The sequence below is a fragment of the Dasypus novemcinctus genome, chromosome 14 (assembly GCF_030445035.2).
Source record: "Dasypus novemcinctus isolate mDasNov1 chromosome 14, mDasNov1.1.hap2, whole genome shotgun sequence".
Taxonomy (NCBI): Eukaryota; Metazoa; Chordata; class Mammalia; order Cingulata; family Dasypodidae; genus Dasypus; species Dasypus novemcinctus.
Genome location: NC_080686.1, coordinates 77,664,021 through 77,687,801, shown reverse-complemented (window position 1 = coordinate 77,687,801; position 23,781 = coordinate 77,664,021). Strand labels below are relative to the sequence as shown.

At 39.9% G+C, this 23,781-nt stretch overlaps 1 pseudogene; it reads left to right on the top strand.

Moving 5' to 3' along the window:
• The first annotated feature begins 17,554 nt into the window (after positions 1–17,554).
• Positions 17,555–23,004, top strand: LOC139436384 (uncharacterized; annotated as a pseudogene).
• Positions 23,005–23,781: the final 777 nt, after the last annotated feature.

Below are 23,781 nucleotides of genomic sequence, written 5' to 3'. Positions count from 1 at the left end.
TAAATTTATAAGGTAATTGGGACAAAATATTATAACCCTAGGAATGTGGTTCTAGTGGGGGGAAAAAAAGAGAGAGCAGAATTGCTTGGCATGAGAAAATGTAACAATGGAAGAAATATGATTATGATTCTAAAAAGGAGATACTGAGGGGAGAAAGGTAAATAGAATGTTAAAATTCAGAGGACTAAGTTGGATGAAGTTCTGTGGACTATCCCAGATGTAGGAGAAGCTGAAAAGGAAAGTAGAAATTTCTTGTGTCCAATTTGAAATATTTACTTTCCTGCAAGTAAACTCATAACTTTTCTGAAAAAATATGCTAGACAGCTAGAGGGAGTTTGTGAAATCAAGAACTTTGCTTAGTTGTTTTTTTCTTTTCTGACCACAAACAGCCAACATGGAGCAGCAAGACAGAGATAAGCATGAAAACATAACTTTCTCCTGAAATACTGAGAATGACCTTGAATTTCCATATCGAGAAGAAAGAGGGTAATGATAATTCTATCTGGGTCTCTAAAGGCAAGGAGGTCCCAGCTGACATTTGCCTTACTTTCAAGAAAATGTGATGATGGCTATAATAGAGAGAAGTCATTTACGGGATATCATGGGATCATACAGAAAAACAACCCAAAAAACATATAAACCAGAATTGGGGCAAAGGGTGGGCTGAGGAGGTAAAAATGTAAATGGAGATAAGGCTAAAAATTACTGAAATTATATAGTTTGAGAATGAAGAGTACTTTCTACCTAAAGGTATAATTTATTTAATTCCTAACATATATTGTGAATATATAAGCTATGTCAAATTATTCACAATTAAATTAATGTTGAAATGAATTTTATCCCACAAAAAATGTTTCTCTTTCCTTTAATCATTTTCTTAAGATAGTGAGTCAGTGTTTTCCAAAGAAACAACACCAATAAGATACAAGTATATAGGCAAGAGATTTATTTTAAGCACTAGACTGTGAAGGCTGGTAAATCCAAAATCTATAGGGCAGGTCAATAGACTAGAAATTGCAACAAGAGTTGGTATTACAGCCTTGAGTCAGAAATCTATATGGGAATCTGGCAATCAGAAAGTCAGACAAGAGTTGATGGTATAGTATTGAGACAGAATTTCTTCTCACTAGAAAACCTCACTTTTTTGCTCTTAGGGTCTTTGACTGATTGGATGAGTCCCATCCAGATTATTCAGGGCAATCTTTATTTAAAACCAATTGACTGTAGATTCTAATCCCATTTATAAAATACTTTCAGAGCAACATCTAAGCTATTGTTTGACCAAACAACTGGACATCAGAGCCTAGCCAAATTTACAAATAAAATTAACCATCACGGATAGTTTCCCAGAAAATGGTTCCTAATGTAAAGGTTCCTGATTTATCTTCATAAATCACTTCAAATGCTTAGCAAATAGGTATCAAAAAAATACAGTAACCACTTGATTCACTAGGACCTTCCTACACTGAATTTTTATCTATATTTTTCTAAATAAGTATACAATTATACCTCATTTTTAGTATGCATTGCATTTGATGACTATAAAATTGAGCACTCATCTTTTTTCTTGTTTAGTTATTAGTAGTTTTGTCTTTTCTCTTTTTAAATTGCCTGTTCATCTCCTTTACTTGTTTATCTACTGAGGACTTATGATTTTCTCTAAAAGCTATAAATGATTTCATTATACAAAAATAGGAAATTTAAAAAATTATATATGCTATGTAATTCATTGTAGCTTCAACAAATTTCCATAGATTCATATTTTAAATTAATGATTACACTTCTAAATATCAGTGATAAATTCTATTTCTTTCTCTTTCTAATTTTTTTTAGTTTTCAAATATTGAAATATTAACCTATTTAATCTCTTTAAATTAATATTCCTATTGGGTGTGAAATGTAGATTATTTAAATTTTTTTCAGATTTTGAATAAGGTATTCCATCACCCTCTATTTAATAAGTTTTCATTTACTCGTGTTTATAATGCTTTCCTTATCTGAACATAAATTTTACTATTTAATGTAATAGAGTTTGCTACTAGACTTAAATTATTGATTGATTCATACAGCTTTATTAGAGTTATTAAAAAACAAAAAATGTAATGATGATGTATATTCTCTTAAGTAACAAATGCCAGTGCAGAACATAATGAGGCTATTCTGTTGGTCCAGTGAGTAGTTATTTACCTTTATTTTATCTGAAAACTATTTTAAATGTAGTTGTTTTCAGAATTATCTCAATCCACATCCTTAGTATGTGTTGTTTTAGTTTCCTAAACTGCTCAAAGCAGATGTGTGAAACGGGTTGGCATAAACAATGGGAACTTACTAGCTTACATTTTGAGGTCATGAGAATGTCCAAATCAAGGCATCATCAAGGCAGTGCTTTCTTCTCAGATAGGATACCAGTTATCCTTGTCTCCTCTGCCACAAAACAAGGCATATGGCAGCATCAGCTGGTCTCTCCCTTTTTATCCAGGTTTCATTGCTTTCAGCCACTTGCTTCTGTGACTTTCTCTCTGTCTTGCTCTGTCTTTGTATTCATTCTATTTCTAGATGAACTCCAGTATGAAGATTAATTCTCAGCTAAATCACACCTTAACTCAAGTAGCCTTACCAAAAGATCCTATTTACAATGGGTTCACACCACAGGAATGGTTTAGAGTTAAGAACATGTCATTCTGAGGTACATACATCTTCAAACCATCACACTACTTGTTCTTTCCATATGGAAAATACAGTCATTCCATCAGAATATCCCAAAAGCCTTAAATAATTTCAGTTACAAAACTAAGTATAAAGTCTCATCAAAGTATCAGGTGTGGTCCGTCCTGGGATACAATTCCTTTCAGTCCTTGGAACTGTGAAATCTAGAGAATAAATTATCTGCTTTCAATTTGCAAAGGAGGAACAGGCATAGGATAAACATTTCCATTTCCATAGGGATCAATTTGAAGGAAAACAGGTTCATGGGTCCCAAACAATTCTGAAACCCTGCAAAGCCTACTCCATTAGATTTCAATGTCCAAAAGTCAAATATACAAAGATGCTTTATCCTTTGGGTTGGATGGTGTGGCAGCTCCACCCTTTCCCAGTGCTTTCACAGCAGCCATGCTCTCTTGGAACAGGAGGTTTAAGGCTTTACCCTCTGGAAACACTAGGGTGATAACCAGATTCTCTGTAATCCCCAGGGAATAGACTCCACCATCTGAGAGTACTGAGTTGGCAATCAGACCCTCCTTCAGGCACAGGCTCAACTCTCTCAGTACAATGGGGTGGTTACCAGACTCTCCACATTCTCCAGGAAATAGGCCCACCATCTCTAAAGATTGGGGTTGCAGCATTCTTCCTCAATAACGTGTCAGAAGTCCCTCCCTCTCCAAGTGCTGGGGTGTATACATCCTTTCCACACACATGGGTGGGCCTGTTCTCTTAACTAAAGATGTCTTCAGTCCAGACACCATTTTCCACGGTCCTTTCCTTGAAATGATTTTTAATTCAATATCTTCCTTTTCTTTCCCTTTCAGCCCAAGCTGGCAGTGGTTTCATTTATACAGATCTTGCAAAGAAACTTGTCAGTTTTGCATATAGGACACATAGGTTCCAAACCATCAGACAGTAGGACTTTCAGAGATCCTTCCTGAATAACTGTATTTCCAATCCATGGCTGGCTAGGTTCATGTACAATGAAACCTTACCTAGAACAGTATTCTCTGAGAACTTACTGTTCAGAAATTCAGGATTTTCCAAGCCATCAATTTCTGGCTTCTTTGTGCCCAGGAGTTCAGTTTTTAGCTAATCTCTTTCCTCTCACATTTTAATATAAGCTGCAAGGAGAAGCCAGGCTGAACGTCCACATTTAGCTTCAAAATCTCTTTAGCAAAATACCCAACTTCATCACTTTCAAAGTCTGCATTCCACCTAACCATAGAACTCAATTTAGCCATGTTCTCTTTAAAACAAGGGACATCTTTCTTCCCATTTTCAGTGACACTTTCATCGTTTCTATCTAAGGTCTCAACAGAAGTGCCTGTAGAATCCAAATTTCTATATACAATCTCTTCAAATCAATCTTGATCTTTACTATCAAACACTGCATATTTCTTCCAGCCTTTATCCATTACCCAATTCTAAAGCCATTTCTACATTTTTGTTATTTGCAATAGTGGCACCCTCTCTCAGTACCAAAATCTGTTTTATTTTTCTAGGCTGCTCAAAGCAGATACCATGAAATGTGTTGGATTTTAAACAACAGGAATTTATTAACTTACAGCTTGAGGCCATGAGAATGTCCAAATCAAGACATCCTCAAGGCTATACTTTCTTCCTGAAGCCAGAATGCTGGTGATCCTTGACTCCTCTGTCACATGGCAAGGCACATGGCAGCATTTGCTTGTCTCTCCCTTCTCTTCAGGGTTTCATTACTTTCAACTTCTTGCTTCCTTGTCTTTTCCCTCCCTTTCATTAATCCCATTTATTTTTTAAACCTTTTATTTTTTTTTAAAAGATTTATTTATTTATTTCTCTCCCCTCCCCCCACCCCGATTGTCTGTTCTCTGTGTCTGTTCACTGCATCTTCTTTGTCCGCTTCTGTTGTTGTCAGCGGCATGGGAATCGAGGTTGGTCGTACCTTAACTGAAGTAGCCTCATCAATATAATACTCAGAATGGATCCATATCCACAGGAATGCATTATATTTAAGAAAATATCTTTCTGGAGTAAATACAGCTTCAAATCACCACATATGTTTAGAGACTCAATAGAGTTTTGGTATTTCAGTGCAATTATTAGAAAAATTTTAAAATGAAGTGAATAAAAAGCATGCTAAAAGAAAAGACACTTGGCCAATCAATATATGAAGAGATTCTCAGCCTTAAATGTGACCAGAAAAATTCCTATCATGATTACAATGAGATACTATTATCTGTCTAATCAGTTGGCAAAAGTGCAGAATTCTTAAAACGATATCACTTGTTTCAAAGATCAGTGGTCAATTGGATCTCTTACAAATTGCTGGTGTGGAGTGAAAATTGGTACACCCTTTTGAAAACAATTTAAATAATACTGTAAGTTTGCATACCATAAAACCCAGCAATTTCATTTCTAGACATCTGTTTATAAATGCCTTTACAACAGTAAAAACAAACAAACAAACAAAAACTAGAAAAAATCCAAGTGCTCTCTGACAGAAGATTTAATTAATAAATCAATGTATGTACATAATGGCTATTATACATGTTTGAAAATCAGTGATATTAAACTATACACAACAGCACTGATCATTCTTTGTAGTGTAATGATGATTATAAAAGCAAGTCCTAGTGGATAGGATTTTGATTTAGAGACTATATATCATGCACAGACAAAATTAAGCAAAAAATACCTATGTCATGTATACACACATCAACATGCACATATGTGTGAGATATACCTGAAAAGAACAAAGCAAGGAAATAACAAAGACAAAATTTGGAATAGTAGTTACTTTGTGGAAAATTCAAGGAGATAGTAAAAGTGAGCTTGTAGATATATATAAGATATTGGTATATATATGTTTTGGATTGGGATGTAGTTTGTTGTGTTTTGGTGTTCATTCTATTATTAAAGAATAAAGTATTAGAAAATAATACACAATAAAATAAAATAAAGTTAAGAAAAAAGACTATTCAAGGCAAATTAGCATATATTTTATGAAGAAAGAATTTTAAAAAGTCAATTCTGTGAGCCTGATTTTAAATTTTAAAAAGGTAGCATGCAGATTATATAAATTAGATTGTTACTAAATTGCTTTCAGCAATTTATGTTGCAACAATATGACTTGACACAGTAATCTGATGGATAACTGTGGTAACTATTAGGAAAGGACAGTCTGATTTTCAGTTAAAATATTCCCTTCAATATTGAAATGAAAATTTAGTTCTAGTTCTAAAGTCATCCTTGGCAAAACTACATTACAAATGTGAAATACTCTTTGCAATGTATTAGTTTTATATCAGTGTTGGATATTATCTTCTTTAAAAGAGTAAACCAAGAAACTGCTACAAAACCTAATTATCCTTCCAAAAGTTTTAGTCATAAAATCTGAGATTTTATTTTTTAGCAATATTAGATCAACTAGAAATATAGATTCTAATACTCTTTTCCAAACCAGCCACATGAGTTGATTTTTTAGTAAACCCTGACTCATTAACATGAATATTTACACATTTATTCTCCTAGCTGAGTTTTTAAAACAAGTTTCTTAGTATAATTTTTACATCACTGCTAAGAAAATACTCAACTGACTTTTATCAAGTGTCCCACCCTAGAACCTCTTCTCTATAATGAGATTGTAAAACCACCCTGAAGAAAGGCATGTATAAAAGCAATGCCAGGAAGATTTTGTTCCCTTTTTATTTTACCCTAGAGTCAGGTCAGAACAGTGTAAATTATTCTAGTCATAAAGTTTGCTTAATAGTGTATTTGGAGAAAGAGTATATTAAATGAGACAGAGAAATGACCTAATAGTGCACAGTCATTAATGCTTTGGAGTCAGGTTAAAATGCAGGCATTCCTTATTATTGGCTAGATGCCTTCAGGACTGTTACTTAATCACTCTAAGTTTCAGTTCCCACACCTGTCAAATGAAATGGTAATCATATCTACCTCTTATAATTGTTGAAGCATCAATATATTCATAATAAAGCACTTAGATTAATTGCTTTAATAAATGGCAGTATTTTGCTATTGCTATTATTACATAATATATGTGTTATTATTTTTTCTTTACCCAATCCAGCTGACTATATCTCACCACTACAGTGTGTGGGGGACAAACATTGTTCCAATTTAATATTCATTGGGTAGTTAGAGTTTGTTGAATGAAATAAAATTGCTAGACTCTAGAAAGAAAGCAACGTTAGTCTTTTTCATCATTGCCTCTAGCTATATCCAAGGGAATATGCAAGTTTTTCCAACATCTTGCAGGTATTAACAAATTGTCATATACATTTTTCAAGTTCTAAAAGTACAGTGAAATGTATTATCTTTCTCTATTTTTTTTCTCCCTTCAAGTTCATAGTTAGTGGATAGGAAAAACTACAGGAAGTGGATAGAAAATGCATGCTGTCTTTTTCTTTATTGTTTTTGAATTTGTCAATTTTTTCTCCATTCCCTGTGCTGTTTCTGGCTCTTCAATGTTGCCAAAGGATGGAGAGGTATGAAAAAAGGGAACCGCACAAAAAATGTCTCATGTTACAATATATCAGTGGTTATTTCCTGACAGTCAAATACCCTCAGACATGGCAGCTTTCCAAACACAGTCTTTTCCTTACCTAGAAAACTTTTGTGGATTATTGAGACCCAATCTTTTAGAAACTTACATCTTCTGTCTGTTGATCATAAAATTGATCATTCTCACAGCCTGCTGCATACTACTCTCTCCTTTTCCATAGCATATGATCAACTATCCATACAGATATTCAAATTGGTATGGATGAAGCCCCTTTTCAAAATAAGTCAGCGTTCTTCCTTGAGGTCCATATCTTGCCGATAGGAAAGACAAACACTCTCATTCACACCTTCTTCTTTCTCTTTGAAATCAATGGCAGCTTTTAAGCAGATCTTGGTATTTAGACTTTTTCTGGTATGAGTGAGAACCAGATTATGTAATACTCCAAATACAAGTAGACCAATGACAAGCTGTTTTAAAGTTTCCCTGAAGCTCACATTAGTTATTTGGAAACATGGATGAAGATGCTCACTTCTCTTGTCACAGAGAATGGGAAATCAAATATGGGCTGTGGACTCTGTACACTGTTCATTCTCTGTAAGGAATTCCCACTATGACCATCTCTTGATCAAACTCCTAGATTTTTCTTGTAAACCTTAGAACTGGGTGACCAACTTAGAATGCCACATGGTATGTTTCATAATATCTTAGATTGTCTAATGTAAATGCTCTTGAATTATTATTTATGCTCTATGGGTCTTCTGACAAAAGTCCAGAGAAGAAAAGTCATTTTAATGCCTCATTAAAACCTTGTTCAGAGATATTAAATAACTTGATAAAGTCCTACTATTAATAAGCAGCTGAATCATAATCTGACAGACGGTCTTTCAATATAAAATGATTTTTAAGTGCAATATATATAAATAACCACATGGAAGTCTTCCTATACAATGGATGTCACATGCAGAAATGCAGAACAAGAGTCCTTTCAACTGCTCTTTCCTGAAGATGTTCCTCTAAAGAAAGGATTTTTTAGTAAAGGAATTTACGATTCAGTGATATAAAATCACATTTTCACTGAAATATTTATTTATGACTCACTATTCCAAATACATTGAGCTATATATATGAATTGTACTTTACTTCTGGATTTGACAAGGAGTAAATAAAAGAAGTAAAAAGTTATTTAAAGAATTTGCTCTCTATTCAGAAAAAGAAAACAAAAACTAAGCAAGATTGCAGTGGCTTTTCTTTCTTCAAATCACTGAAGCATAAAGTATGGACACTCAAAAAGGAATCACAGATAATATCTGATTTATTTTAAGTGGCGAATTCCTTCCTAAGGGAACTATATCTCATGCCATCCTTAAATTTTAACTTGCTAAATTGCCATTGAATTCTCCCACTGCCTTAGGACAGTTTGAATTCTACCATTATTGCCCCCAGTATCAAGCTAATCCTGATTTGTTTAGTGATAATTAATTAGAAAATATATGCAATAAAATAATTAGAGAATAAATCACACTGTCATGCTCTAAACAGTATTTTGTTAATGTCATATCAGTATATATTTTTAATCAATAACATATATCCCAACTAGCTTTATGGTTATGTGCCATTTAAATAAAGGCTTTAATAAACTACAGATGAACTCTCTTTGCTGATCTCTATAATACACAGAACAAGTCATGGTTTGTTAACTCAGTTTTCCAGTTTAATAAAAAGTAGAATAGACTGAATTCAAGATAAACCAGATTTATTCAGCTACCACTATGCATGTAATTTACTTTGTGTATGTACCACAATATGTTTACCAGTTAATCACTCTCTTAAGACATCAGGAAAGATTTATTTTATTTTATTTTTACATTACATATTAGTATGTCTCATTGGCCAAGTTGAATTCATTTATTTGAGTTTTAATTCCCTAATTTCTACATATCTTGATTCTTGCAAAACTTGTAGCTGTTCCATGGTGTATTATTCAGCTAAAGGGGTGCTGATGCAAAGTATCAGAAATCTGTTGGCTTTTATAAAAAGTATTTATTTTGGGTAAAAGCTTACAGTTACAAAACCCTAAAAAGTCCAACTCAAGGTTACTTCCTTACCAAGGATAGCAGGTGACATCTTCAAAGGTTCAGCCTTCCTCTTACCTCTTGATGTTCCATGGGTCTAGCTTCTTCTAATCTCAGCTGTAGCCTGGCATAGGGTTATCTCTCTTGCCAGGGCTCATTTCTTTCTGGGCTCAGCTGCTCTGGTCTCTTCACAAGGTCAGCTGTAAACTATCAGCCTAATAGCTCATCTCTCCAGGACCTCTGCCGAGTCTATAGAGCTGTCTACCTTCCTTTGTGTATCTTTTCTGTGTATCTACTTCTGTGTGTCTCCTTGATTGAGTGTCCATTACATAACCCACAAAGGGAGCAGAGACTCAAACTGAGTTATGCCCTACAGACATGGTCAAATCAGAGGCCTAATCTTAATCTAATTTAATCAAAGACATCTCAGCTGAATCTAATACAATCAAAGGGTATCACACCCAGAGGAACAGACCAGTTTACAAATATAATTTTTCTTTTTGGAAGTCATAAATAATCTCAAACTGCCACACATGGGTAAAATTGTGCTATCTAGGTGGGCTATCTTTCTCTGCTTTTAGGGAACCTATACCAAATTAGACACAGATTGATTTCTAAAGTACTAATACTTTAAATATTAATTTAGCATAATATAGAGGTTATGAAGCCTGCTTCAAGGAACAGAAAACTAATGCAACAGGTAGAAGATATTGGCTCACAGAAACTGAAAACTGCAGAATTTAATCTGTTTGTTTCAGTAGCTCAATGTGTCATCAAGGGTTCATCTTTTCATTTATCTCCTCTGGTCTCCTTACTGTTAGTTTTGTCTTAAGTTTGGTGTTTTAGACTGCTAGACTGCCAGAATACAATATACCACATATTGAAGTTTACCATGGGAATATATTAGGTTGCAAGCCTACAGTTTTGAGGCTGAGAAAAAAGTCCAAATCAAGGCATTGTCAGGTGATGTTTTCTCCCCAGAGATTGACTGACAGAAATCCTGGACTTGTCTCTCACATGGTAAAACACGTGTTGGTGTCTGATAGTCTCCCTTCTTTTCCAGGTTTCATTTCTTCAGTTTCTGGATTCCTCCAGCTTTCTCACTGCTCCTATGGCTTTCTCTGCATTCATCTCATTTATAAAGGATTCCAGTAAGGGGATTAAGACTCACCCTGGGTCACACACTACTGAAGTAACCTAATCAAAAGAAGACACCACCTACAATAGATTTACATCCACAGGAATTGCCTTGCCCTAAGGGCATGATTTTCTAGGGTCCATAAAAGACTCAAGCTACCACAGATGGTTTCCATCAGACTGGCAAAATAGCTTCATTCAGGCTTTACAACAATGTGCACAAAACAGAGAAGAAGAAATGCCATCTTAGCAAGAGTCTTGAAATTATCTGGATAGAACTAGATAAGGATAAATGTAGCTACTGACTTAAATTAATCAGGTCCATCTCTGAAACTGGAATCAATCAGCATCAGCTTGGGCATCATAGGAAGGCATACAAACCCAAAGAAAATATCTGGATAATTTTAGTTTTGTATGGTTAGGCTAATGTGTCTACTCGACCAGGTAATTGTGCCCAGTTGTTTGGTCAAGTAAACTCCAGGCTAACCATATTACAAGGGCATTTATGGACTTCAGTCACCATTGACTTTCCTGCAGTGGTAAATCATAGAGAGCTGATTACAATTACATCAACCAGGGAGATTCCTATCAGCAATGAGTAATGCTTTATATGATCAGTTGAATGTCTTAAAAGGGGAAGTGATTCCCACATTGAGAATTTCCCAGCTTATCTTTGGACAGCCAGTATTTCCTAGAACTAATCAAGAACTTTCACTGGACTTGCATTGGAGCCCCTGGTTGCAGCCTGCCTGTGGAACCTGGACTTGTGCATCCCCACGGCCATGTGAGAGACTCTTATAAAATTGCATACTATTGACAGATATCTCTTGTTGATTCTGTTTCCTTAGAGAACACTGATTAATACAGCTTGGTACCAGCAGTGGTTCTTGAGGAACAGAGTCTTAAACATGGGGTATCTGAGGTGATTCTGGGAGTTTTACAATTGACTCTCTACTCTAATTGGATTCAAGGGTACTGACAACTCCCTTTCTAATAACAAAGAGGCTACTAACAGTCCATGGCGTGAGTTGGCAATTGAGATATGCAAAATTCATCCCTGGATTCCCCTACTTCCATGCTTCTTAGAAGCAAAGTTCTGAGTGAGAGTGTTTTCAACACCTTAACAGAGTTTTGTGGAGTCAAATGATATAATTGAAGCCAGTTAGTAAGAGAGAATCAATAGATGGATCTGGAATCTGATAAAGAGTACACATGGACATCAATAACTCCCAAAATGACTACTGGAAGACTCCCTACAAGATCCTGTCATCTAGAACAAAGACTTCTTTTGGAAGCCAGGAGAAACCCCAGATATTCCCCAAGGACTTTATCATTGGGCCCTCATGGGGGATTGATAGGTGGGGTATTCAATCAAAATAACAAATAGCTAATTATTCCACCCCTGCCATTAGAAAAAGGGTGGAATAATTAACAGTTCAAAAAGCCAAGCACGAGGTCTGAATGAGCGCTCTGCTCTCTCTCACCTGTGAACATGTCCCTGCTTTCTGCATACTGCTCTTGTCATTTTTCCTCTGCCATGTGGCCACACAAGTAAACTTGGGCATTTATAATCTATAACGGGAAATTGTAGTCTGTAAATCAGCCTGCTTTATCATTTGTCAACCCCTGTCTCTTCACTTGGGACCCCTGATCTGTTATTTTCTCCTATTTCTCCTCCCTTCTTACCTGAATAAATCATTGGCCTAACTCGCTTGACATGCTCTTGAAATTCATTTCTGTAGCATAGTCAAGAACTGTGGGAGGCCGCTTTTGGCGCTAGTATCAGTCGCAGCCATCTTGTGAAATAACGCCTAACCCAGTTAAGTTACTATCCTCGCTGAAGTAATTAAGTTTCTATTCTCACGCCACTCCCCTGGGCTCCGATTGGGCACTCCCTAAAGAGCGCGAAAGTCTTTCCCGCCTTGCACATCTGCAGACGTTTGTTTTGAAACGTCCGCGAAAAGACTTTGTGATGTGGGCCAATCAGATCTGTGGCGCGAAACCTCATTCATCCCTGGCTATAAATACCCCTGATTGACCCTCAATAAATGAGACTTGATCAGAATCCTGTCTTGTCTCCATTCTTTGTGTCTCTTGTCCCTTTCATTCCCGCTCCCTCCCTCAGGTCTTGGTTCGACTGTCCCGCGGGTCAGGTCAAAGAACCTAAATAAAATCTGGTAACATGTTTGGAAAGCCAGTCCAGGAGCTTATAGGTGAGAGAAACTATGGCCTACAGTGTGGTTAATGCCTTCCCTTGTTCACCATTTTTAAGCAGACTCATCTATGAGCCCCCATAGCATGTAAACCTAGGAGCAAGAGGCCAGGGTATGGGAATTCTCCACATCCATGCTGCATGTCCAAGTTTGTGAGATCTGACCCCAGCCCTGCCAAGACAGCCCTTCCAAGACAGAGGTTCTCCCTAGCAGAGTATGGGGCCCTGCAAAGCTTCTTTTTCAAGCCCTTTTAGCTGCCAGAGTCTTTGTCTTCCAGCCTGCATGCTGTTGCCTTCTCCTGCCCTTACCCCTCAGAGGCAGTGACAGAAAGTCCCAGGGGCTTGCCCCTCCCAGTGAGTCCATGCCTTTGCAAGCAACTTTCCTATCAGACAACACCCAGCTACCTGGGGGATGAAGTTGTAAGGTGATAGGCAGAGCCAAAATGGATGCTGTGGGAGATAGCTTCCCAAGGACAGTTATAGGCCAGGATACCCTTGAATAATTAACTTTTTCCCATGTTTTTACCTTCCTACTTCTTGCTCATAATCTCTCTCTGCAGGTTTGTGTTAGAATGATTTGGAATGTTTTAATAACTCTGAAAATAGAAATACCTTTGTTAGCAAGGAAGCTATTGCCTCAGGGCCTCAAGGCCTGTTAGCTAGAGAAATTGATCATTGATCACTTAATGGCCTTTGATGGCTTATTTAACTGAGAAACTATCAGACAGTAGAGTCATAGAAATAGGACTGTGCCTTAGACTTCTGGAAGGATAAGAGGAAGAAGCTTTCTGCCCCTCCTCCAAGGATTGAGCCGTATTTGACTTGGAGGGCATCTGATCTATTTGATCTGTCTTCCAAGTCCAGGATGGCACCAGAAATGCCCAATGGCAGGTTCTCTGATCCCTGGGGTGGTGGGAACCAGGGAAGTAACTCTGAATGTCCCCCAAGACTTTTGAATGCTTGGGCACTTTGATTCAGAGAGCATTTGGTCTCGAACCCTGGAATGTAGAAGTACTGAGAACAAGAGCAGTAAACACTGAATGGCCCCCATTCCTTGGGCCCATCCATTCAGAGAGCAGCCAGATATCCCCTGAGTCAGAAGTCTCAGATACTTTGATTTGGGGCCACTGCTCAGTCTTCCACCAACTTGGCTTGGACACATTGATCTGATCACCAGAGGAAGCATCAGATATAACCCAGGACCTAGGTCACCCACAGAAACACCAAAAGGCCAGGGAGACTCTGAAAATTGAAATTCTCAGTATGCTGAAATAGAGCTTCAGTTCCAAATTATGTGGAGCAGTGAACGTTTTAGTCAGACTAGAACTCTGGGATGCCTGAACAGTCGACTAAAAGGGGTTTCTTCATTCTTCCTAGAATAATAGGCACAGCCTCTAGCATACCAGCAAACTCCTCATAGGAGTCTCTTAGGAATCAGGAAATTCTGCCTACTGCTGGTCCACATGGCCACAGTATAGCTGAGAGTAGCCTCTGTAGAGGAGGTTGAATTTCAGTTAAACCAGTGTAAGAAAGGAGTGTTGATAAACCTGAGGTCCAGAAACCCTATGTCATGTCTCCTTAAAGAAATTAGAAAATAAACCTCAAACTTCCATTAGTTTAAGCTTGGTTATGCCTATAAAAGGTATGAATAGATATCAAGATCCAGACCAGTTACTAAACATCTCCTGGAAAATAAGAAACTCATGTGCCATCAATTAAAGTCAAAGAGTTCCTAGAAATGCTAAAGGTGTAAAATTCTCTCTTCTGTTTTCATCTGTGCTTAACTTGTGTTCAACTTTGAAACCTGTGTTTAACTTTGTCAGTTTGCTTGTGCCTAGTAAATCAGATTTGGGGTCCACCTGTTGGAAATTGGATAGCAGTAAAAGGTACCTAAAACTGAGTCTTTAAATGCCAATCCTGTCTTGCTAGTGGATTCAATGTATAGACCACAAGTGGAATTTATTTAATTGCTAGAAAAGCAGGGAAACTTCACAAAGTTGTTACTAATAAATTTCTTATGGCTTAGTTAATTAAGGTATTAATAGCAAACAGTAACTTCAAACAAAGAAACCTGTCTTGAAGTCACCTCAATATACAATATACATATTCAAGTGGTGGTAATGAAAATTTACCTTGATTCCATTGGGAATCTTCAGTTTTCATTAAAAAAATATTGAAAGGAGTAGATTTTTCTCTACTAAAGTAAAATAACTGCTAATTAATGTCTTCATGGTAAAAGTGTAAAAGTAAGAAGTATAGTACTATAAAGTTCATTTGATATGTAGCACATTGCATTGGAAGTGTTTTTAAAAGTATGTAAAAATAAAGAGATAGACTTCAGCATTGTCAAACTCTTGTGCAGTCAAACCAGGATTTAAATACACTTTGGGTTTCCTCTCCTTTTGCGTTATTGGCTAGGATGATCATTGACCCCTAAAACACTAAACATATCTATTATATCTCTGATTGTGCTCCCGAAGTCAATGGAGACTATGTTGCAGTTTCAAACTCCTGCAACAGTCAATAATGGCTCAGTACAGCCAAGTATACAATGGATATCACCTCCAGACTGGCACTATTTCATAGTGCCAAAAGGTGCTATGCACTAGGCCAGTGGAATACTGGAACCTACCTTCCCAGCTTCTATCTAGAGTCAACAGTGCTGCAGCCTGCTGGCTGTGTGAAGGATATACCAAGTGGGGCAATGATCACCAGAGTACTTTGAGTAGAACTTAAACACAATTGGCATTATGGCCTGCTCCCATGGAGAGATAACATGTAAGGTATTGCAAACCTGGAACTTAAATCTATTAATTACAGCTCAAAGAAAAACTTATACACTGAGTTGTGCACTTATATCTATAAGCCTGATGATTATGATGTTATCTTTTCTATTCTAAACCAAATGCAGCAAAATATTAAACATGTTAAAAGTCATAGAAAACTTCATTTTCTAAGTTAATGAATGTGCTTAACCCAGGGCTCTCTCTTAGCCCTTACTCTAGAACCTGTCCCATTCATACCCTGGAGAGGACTGGAAAATCCACATGCCATCCTACCAGGGCTAAGAATTTTCCCACCAGAAGGGAAATGGCAAATGAGGTGGCTAAGACCCACATCAACTTAGCTTCTTTGAGACTGTCCGTGAAAAATATTTTCTCACCCAGGACCTGCAAACCAGGTTTTGATCAAAACTTGGCAAGAAAACAAGCCTCATTTTCAATTAGAGAAAAAATGTAAAGAATTGTACTCTGTAGTTCTGATCCCTCCCACAACTAATAAAGTTAAAGGAATTTCCAGCTTGGTGCACTACTCCTGAGTGAATCCAGCTGCCCAAGAAAATGCCAGTTCACCAGAAGCACCTGGTGGGACACTTGAGTGCCAGTCATTGGGTGGCCTGAAATGCCTATTCAAGAAAAAAGCTAAGTGTATCTATGTCAAAGTCAGCTGTCCCTCTAACTAAAGGCCAAATGCCTATTGCTAGGGGGAGGGCAAACCAGACACCCCTTTAAAAAACCTTGTCTGTTTTCATCTCCTTTAACTTAACTAAAAGAGCAATGTCTCTTCCCATTCAACTGAAAGAAAAATACTCTTTCCCACCAACTTTGGGAAAATGTAGCCTTTGCAGGCACCTACCATTTTCTACTTCTGTGGTCCAATATCCTCTTAGTAGAACCATATATTTTCAAAATAATAATTAAGTTCATTTATTCTGAATCAACATCTGGTTAGCCATAAGGGAACTTCATCCAGCTTCACCCAGGATGCCAGATCTGTCTTCCTCCAACCAAGATAGAAAAGTAGGAGGATTTTACACTGTGTCAGGTAGGGCCTCCTGCCCTAGCCAGCAGGAAGTAGCTACAGAAGAATGATCATCTCTTTTCAGCACCCCTTTAAGATTATAGGTGTAAACTCTCTGAGGGGAGAATGAAGCCAGTTAGTAAGATAGGGCATCTTGCTAACTTACTAATAGTTGGATCTGGAACCTGGTAAAGACTCCACATGGATAGAATAACCCCCAAGATGGCTGCTGGAAGACAACCCCCAATACAATATCCTGCCATCTAGAACAAAGACTTCTGGAAGCCAGGAGAAGCCCCAGATATTCCCCAAGGACTTTATCATTGGGCCCTCATGGGGTATTGATAGGTGGAGTAATCAATCAAAACAGCAAACAAGCAAACAGCTGTAACTCCTTCCTGCCATTAGTAAAGGGGTGGAATAATTAACAGTTCAAAAAGCCAAGCATGAGGCCTGAATGAGCACCCACTCTCTCTCACCTGTGGACCCATCCCTGCCCTCTGTGCACTGCTCTTGCCATTTTTCCTCTGCCATGTGACCATGCAATTAAAACGTGGGCATTTATAATCTATATGGGAACATTTTAGTCTGTAAATCAGCCCACTTTATCACTTTTCAACACCTTTCTCTCTACTTGGAACCTGTAATCTGGCCTAATCTGGCCTAACTCACTGAATGTGCTCTTGAAATTAATTTCTGTAGCATAGTCAAGAATGTAAATAAAATCCAGTAATATCATGATGTTGGTTGGCTCCTCCTAGGTACTCTGGATACTGTTACAAAAGAAAGAGTTGAGTTAGTCTTCAATTTTGAAACTTAAATACTGAATGGATGATGTGTAAGTTTCCATCTGTGCTCTGAAAGAAAATCTTGTCTCCTGTAGCCACAGGGTTGAAATATCTGAGAACCAAACTCAGACTCTCATTATACAAGTAAATCTCAACCTCACAGGGTTTCTGCAGTTAAATTGAAGGCATTGATTGGAATATAGTGGTATCCAGAGAACTGGGATGGAGACATATGGGATGATGATAATATTGGTGGAGACACTGAAACCCTGAGTTCTGCTGAGACTTTGCCAGATAAGCCTGCCATTACCTGCCCTGTTCAGACCACACCATGTCAACCTTGTATCATCCAACCTCCAGCTTGCCCCAGGGAGTTTGCAAAAACCTTCCAGCCCTGAGATGGGTACCAGCCAAACTGAAGCCTGCCCTGACCAGCCTCCAGCCTGCCACAGGGAATCTGGACTTGCTCCAAGCCCTGAGGAATGTACCAGTCAAACTCCAGCATGCACTGCCCAGCCTCCAGTCTGCCCTGAGGAAACTGCCTTCCAACCCCTGCCTGAAGAGATTTATCCTGTCTCACAAGAAGAAAATTCAAGGGAATTCCCTGAGGTTAGTAGATTGGAAGGCACTTCTAATACTTCTCCTTACCCACACCCACCACCTCTCTTGTCTTCCAGATCTATTACTAGACTAAAATCACAATAAACTCTCAAGGGTGAAATGCAAAGTGTGACCCACGAGGCAGTAAGGTATACTCAAAAAGACTGGTGTGAGTTTTCCAACTTATATAGACAGAAATCAGGGGAATATGTGTGGGAATGGATACTAAGGATATGGGTTAATGGTGGAAGGAATATAAAGTTGGATCAGGCAGAATTTATTTATATGGGCCCCCTAAGCAGAAATTCTGGATGCAGCACTGTAGCTTGAGGGGTTAGAAAGGGCTCTAACAGTGTGTTTGGATGGCTGACTGAAACATGGGCCAACAGATGGCCTAGCATGACTGAGGTTGAGATACCCAATTTGCCCTGGTATACAGTAGAAGAGGGAATTCAAAGGCTTAGGGAGATTGGAATGCTAGAATGGATTTACCATTTGAGAGCTGTCCACTCCTCCAGGAATGTTCAGAGGACATAACTTTAACCAGGACTGTGAGGAATAAATTGTAAGACTAACTCCAACTTCCCTGAAGACCTCTGTGCTTGCTCTTCTCTGTAGTCCAGATATTACTGTAGAGAGGGCTGTGATGGAGTTAGAATCCTTAATCATTATGGGATCGGATGTCAATCTAGTAAAAGTCAAGTATCAACAGTTAACCACTAAAGTCAAGGACAACGTGGCTACCACAATGAAAGGCAGATTCAAAAAAGCACTCAAAATAGTCTGATTCATGTAGAGTTATGGTGTTAACTAATATATCATGCGGTACCTAGAAGTGAAATAGACAGGCAGTCTACTGAATTTCTTCTGGATCTGTGTAAACAGAAGAGTTCTAGGTTGAGTACACAGAATCTTAACTCAAATTACAGATGCAGCGAATCATGACCCCTTAATCAATTCCAAGACTTGAGACAGTTTACAGACCCAGAGCCCCTTGAATGAGGAGAAGGCCAGGTATACTTGGGGAAGAAGTAGAAACAAAATTTATGCTGTTAATCTTCCTTCTACCTTTCCCAAAGGAGTTCTATGGCCTTTTACCAGAGTAACTGTGCATTGGGGAAAAGGAAATGATCAGATATTTCAAGGATTATTAGACACTGTCTCAGAAGTGACATTAATTCCAGGAGACCCAAAACATCACTGTGGTCCAACAGTCAGAGTAAAGGCTTATGGAGGTCAGGTGATTAATGGAGTTTTAGCTCAGGCCCATTTCACAGTTGGTCCAGTTGGTCCCCAGACCCATCCTGTGGTTATTTCCCCAGTTCCAGAATGCATAATTGGAATAGACATAGTAACTGGCAGAATCCCCACTTTGGGTCCCTGCTTTGTGGAGTGAGGGCTATTATGGTTGGAAAGGCCAAGTGAAAGTCACTAGAATTGTCCCTACCTGGCAAAATAGTAAGCCAATAGCAACACCGGATTCCTGGAGGGATTGTAGAAATCCTTCAAGGATATGAAGGATGCAGGGGTAGTGATTCCCACCACTTCCCCATTCAGCTGTCCAAATTGGCCTGTACAGAAAATGATGGATATTGGAGGAAGACAGTAGATTATTGTAATTTAACCAGGTGTTGACTACAATTGCAGCTGCTATCCCAGATATGGTATCATTGCTTGAGCAAATCAACACATCCCATGGTTCCTGGTATGCAGCTGTTGATTTGGTGAATGCTTTTCTCTCAATTGCTATTAGTAAGAACCACCAGAAACAGTTTGCTTTCTACTGGCAAGGTAAGCTGTATACCTTCCCTGTCCTGTCTCAGGGTTATATCAACTCTCCAGCTCTATGTCATAATATTGGCCACAGGGATCTTGATTATCTCTCCCTAACACAAGATATCACACTGGTCCATTATATTAATGATATCATGTTGACGACCTAGTGAGCAAGAAGTAGCAAAGACTAAATGTATTAGTATGGCATTTGTGTGAGAGAAGATGGGAGATAAATCCAACTAAAATACAAGGTCCATCCACCTCAGCGAAATTTCTAGGTATTCAGTAGTGTGGGGCATGTCAAGATATGTCAAGATATGCCCCTTCTAAAGTGAGGGATAAGCTGTTACCTCTGGCCCTTCCTATGACCAAAAAAGAGGCACAATGCTTAGTTGATCTCTTTGGATTTTAGAGACAACACATTCCTCATTGGGGTGTGCTACTCTGGCCCATTTACCAGGTGACCAGAAAAGCTGCTAGTTTTGATTGGGGACTGGAACAAGAAGAGGCTCTGTGTCAGGTCCAGGCTGCTGTGCAAGTTTGGGCCATATATCCAGCAGATCCAATGGCACTGGAAGTTTCAGTGGCAAATAGAGATGCTTTCTGGAGCCTTTGGTAGGCCCCTATAGAAGAATCACAGCACAGACCCTTAAGATTTTGGAGCAAAGCTCTGCCATCCTCTGCAAATAACTACTCCCCTTTTGAGAACAGATTTTGGCCTGCTACTGGACCTTAGTGGAGACTGAATGCTTAACCATGGGCCATCAAGTTACCATGAGACCTGAGTTGCCTGTCATGAGCTGAGCATTGTCTGACCCACCAAATCATAACGTTGGACATGCACAGCAGTGCGGTCACCCCTCGGGCTGAAGTGTGGTTTGCTGGCCTGGCGGGGGAGCGGCTGCGGCAGGCCAAGCCGCTGCCCCCATAATAGGGTGGCTGGTCGGACTCACCGCCACCCCTGAAGGAAGCTCGGCATGGGCGCAGAGTGCCCTCGGGTCTCCCCTTCTCGGCAGCCATGCTTCCGCGGCCGCCCCTCCTCCCGGATGGCGCCACACGATGCCTATGGGGCAGCACCCTTCTTCTACCTTCTCCCTGCGCAGGCGCAGGGCGGAAAATTCCAGTCTGCCCTTTTCCCCTCCCCCGACAGCAGCAACAGCCAGGCATGGGCGGAGAAATCCAGTCTGCCCTTTTCCCCTCCCCCGACAGCAGCAACAGCCAGGCGTGGGTGGAAAAATCCAGTCTGCCCTTTTCCCTCCCCCGACAGCAGCAACAGCCAGGCGTGGGTGGGAAACTCAAATCTGCCCTCCACCCCAGCAACAGCAGCCACCAATCCCTAAACCCTGCCCCTTCCCCCAGCAACAGCGACAGCCAATCCCTAACCACCACCCCTCCCCCATCCAGTACCGCCCACTGACCTTTCGCCAGCAACCAATCAGAACAGGGCGTGGCTTCGACCAATCAGCCTTCCCCAGCCCCTATAAAACTGTTGCCTCTCCCTCAATAAAGTGGACTTGCATGTTTACCTTGTCTCCGCGGTAGTTCTTCTGCCGTGCGCCTTCCAGTCCTGAGAGCCCCCGACAAGGGCCTGGCCTCCCTTGTCCCCAGTTCGTTGCCTGCTTCTCCGGGCGACCCCTTCGTCGCCTGCTTCTCCGGGTGACCCCCTCGTTGCCGGCTTCGCCGGGCGACCCCGTCAGCCGAACCGCGCAACCCCTGTGAGACCGATCCCTCGTCTGCTGCCGGACCGACCCCTCGTCCCAAGTGGGACCGACCCCTTGTCCCGAGCGGGACCGACCCCTCGTCCAGAGCTGGACCGACCCCTCGTCCGCAGCCAGACCCCACCTCTACGGACCGAGCAAGCCGCCGCACAGCAGCAGTCCATAATAAAGTGAAAGTAGTATATATGAGACAGGGCTCAAGCAGGTCCTGAAGGCACAAGTAAGTTACATGAGGAAGTAGTCAAAATACCCATGGTCACTACCCCTGCCATGTTATCTTCTCTTTCCCAGCCCACAGCTTTGACCTCTTGGGGAATCCCTTACAATAAGTTGACTGAGGAAGAGAAAATTCAGCCTAGTTTATAGATCATTCTGCATGATATGCAGGCACCACCCAAAAGTGAACAGCTGCAGAACTGCAACCCCTTTCTGGGACATCCTTGAAGGACAGTGGTGAGGGCAAATCCTCCCAGTGGGCAGAATTTCATGCAGTGCACCTGTTTGTTCATTTTGCTTGGAAGAAGAAATGGCCAGAGGTGTGTTTGTACACTGATTCACAGGCTGTTGCCAATGCTTTGACTGGATGGTTAGGGAACTGGAAGGGACATGATTGGAAAATTGGTGACTAAGAGGTCTGGGGAAGAGGTATGTGTACAGAATATTCTGAATGGGCAAAAAACATGGAAATATTTGTCTCCCTTGTGGATGCTCACCAGAGGGTGACTTCAGCAGAGGAAGATTTTAATAACCAAGTGGATAAGTTGACCCGCTCTGTGGCTAATGCTCAACCTCTTTCCCCAGCCACTCCTGTCCTTGGCAAAAGGGCTCATGAACAAAGTGGCCATGGAGGTAAGGATGGAGGTTACATATGGACTCAGCAATATGGACTTCCCCTTACCAAGGCTGACTTGGCTACAGCCACTGCTGAGTGCCCAATCAGTCAGCAACAGAGACAAACACTCAGTCCCCAATATGGCACCATTCTTGCAGCTGACCAGCCTGCTACCTGATGGCAGGTTGACTACATTGGACCACTTCCACCATGGAAGGGGCAGTAATTTGTTTTAACTGGAATAGACACATACTCTGGGTATGGGTTTGCATTTCCTACACGCAATGCTTCTTTCAAAACTAGCATCCGTGGACCTACCAAATGTCTTATCTACCACCATGGCATTCCACACAGCATTGCTTCTGATCAAGGAACCCATTTCACAGCAAATAATGTGTGGGAATGGGTTCATGCCTATGGAATTCACTGGCTTACCATGTTCCCCAACACCCTGAAGCAGCTGGATTGATAGAATGTTGGAATGAACTTTTGAAGACTCATTTAAGGCACCAACTAGGTGCCAATACCTTGCAGGTTTGGGGCAATATTCTCCAGTAGCCTGTGTATGCTCTAAATCACTGTCCACTCTATGGTGCTGTTTCTCCCATAACCAGGTTCCATGGATCCAGGAATCAAGGGGTGGAAATGGGAGTGGAACCACTCACTATAACTCGTAGTGACCCACTAAGAAAATTTTTGCTTCCTGTCCCTGCAACCTCAAACTCTGCTGGTCTGCAGGTTTTAGTCCCCAAAGGAGGAGTGCTGTCACCAGGGTACACAACAATGATTCCACTGAACTGGAAGTTAAGACTGCCACCTGCCCACTTTAGGCTCTTCTTACCTCTGAATCAATAGTCAAAGAAGGGAATTACTGTGCTGGCTGGGGTGATTGATCCTGACCATCAATGGGAAATAGGACTGCATCTACATAATGGGGATAAAGAAGAGTTTGCCCAGAATACGGAAGATTCTCTAGGGCATCTTCTAGTACTACCATGCCCTATGACTAAAGTCAATAGAAAATAGCAACAACCCAATCCAAGCAGGACTAATAATGGCCCAGAATCTTTAGGAATGAAAGTTTGGGTCACCCCATCAGGCAAAGAACCACAGCCAGTTGAAGTGCTTGCTGAGGGTAATGGAAACATGGGATGGGTAGTGGAAGAAGGTAGTGAGTGATAAATATGAACTTCGATCATGTGACCAGTTACAGAAATGAGGACTGTAGTGGTCATGAATCTTTCTTCTTTCTTTCATTATGATGATGATTGCATATGTACACAAAATGAATTTCTTTGTCTTCTTCTCCCAATTTTTCCATTATCATATAACAAGTTGTATCATTTTCATGTCATAATATTTGAGGATGTCAAGTTTAAGAGCGAATATTACCCAAGAACTTGCACCCTATTCTGCAAGGAATTAATGTGTTTCCAGTTGTACACAGGAGAGTTGAACATTGTTCTGCAGAAGTATATACATATGCATGTCTGTTATTGTTTTTACTTAGAGACTAAGTATGGTTTCAGGTAATGTATTTGGTTGCTGAGTTGACCAAGAGTGGACTGTAATGGTTAGGCTAATGTGACAACTCGACCAGGTTATTGCACCCAGTTGTTTGGTTTAGTTACC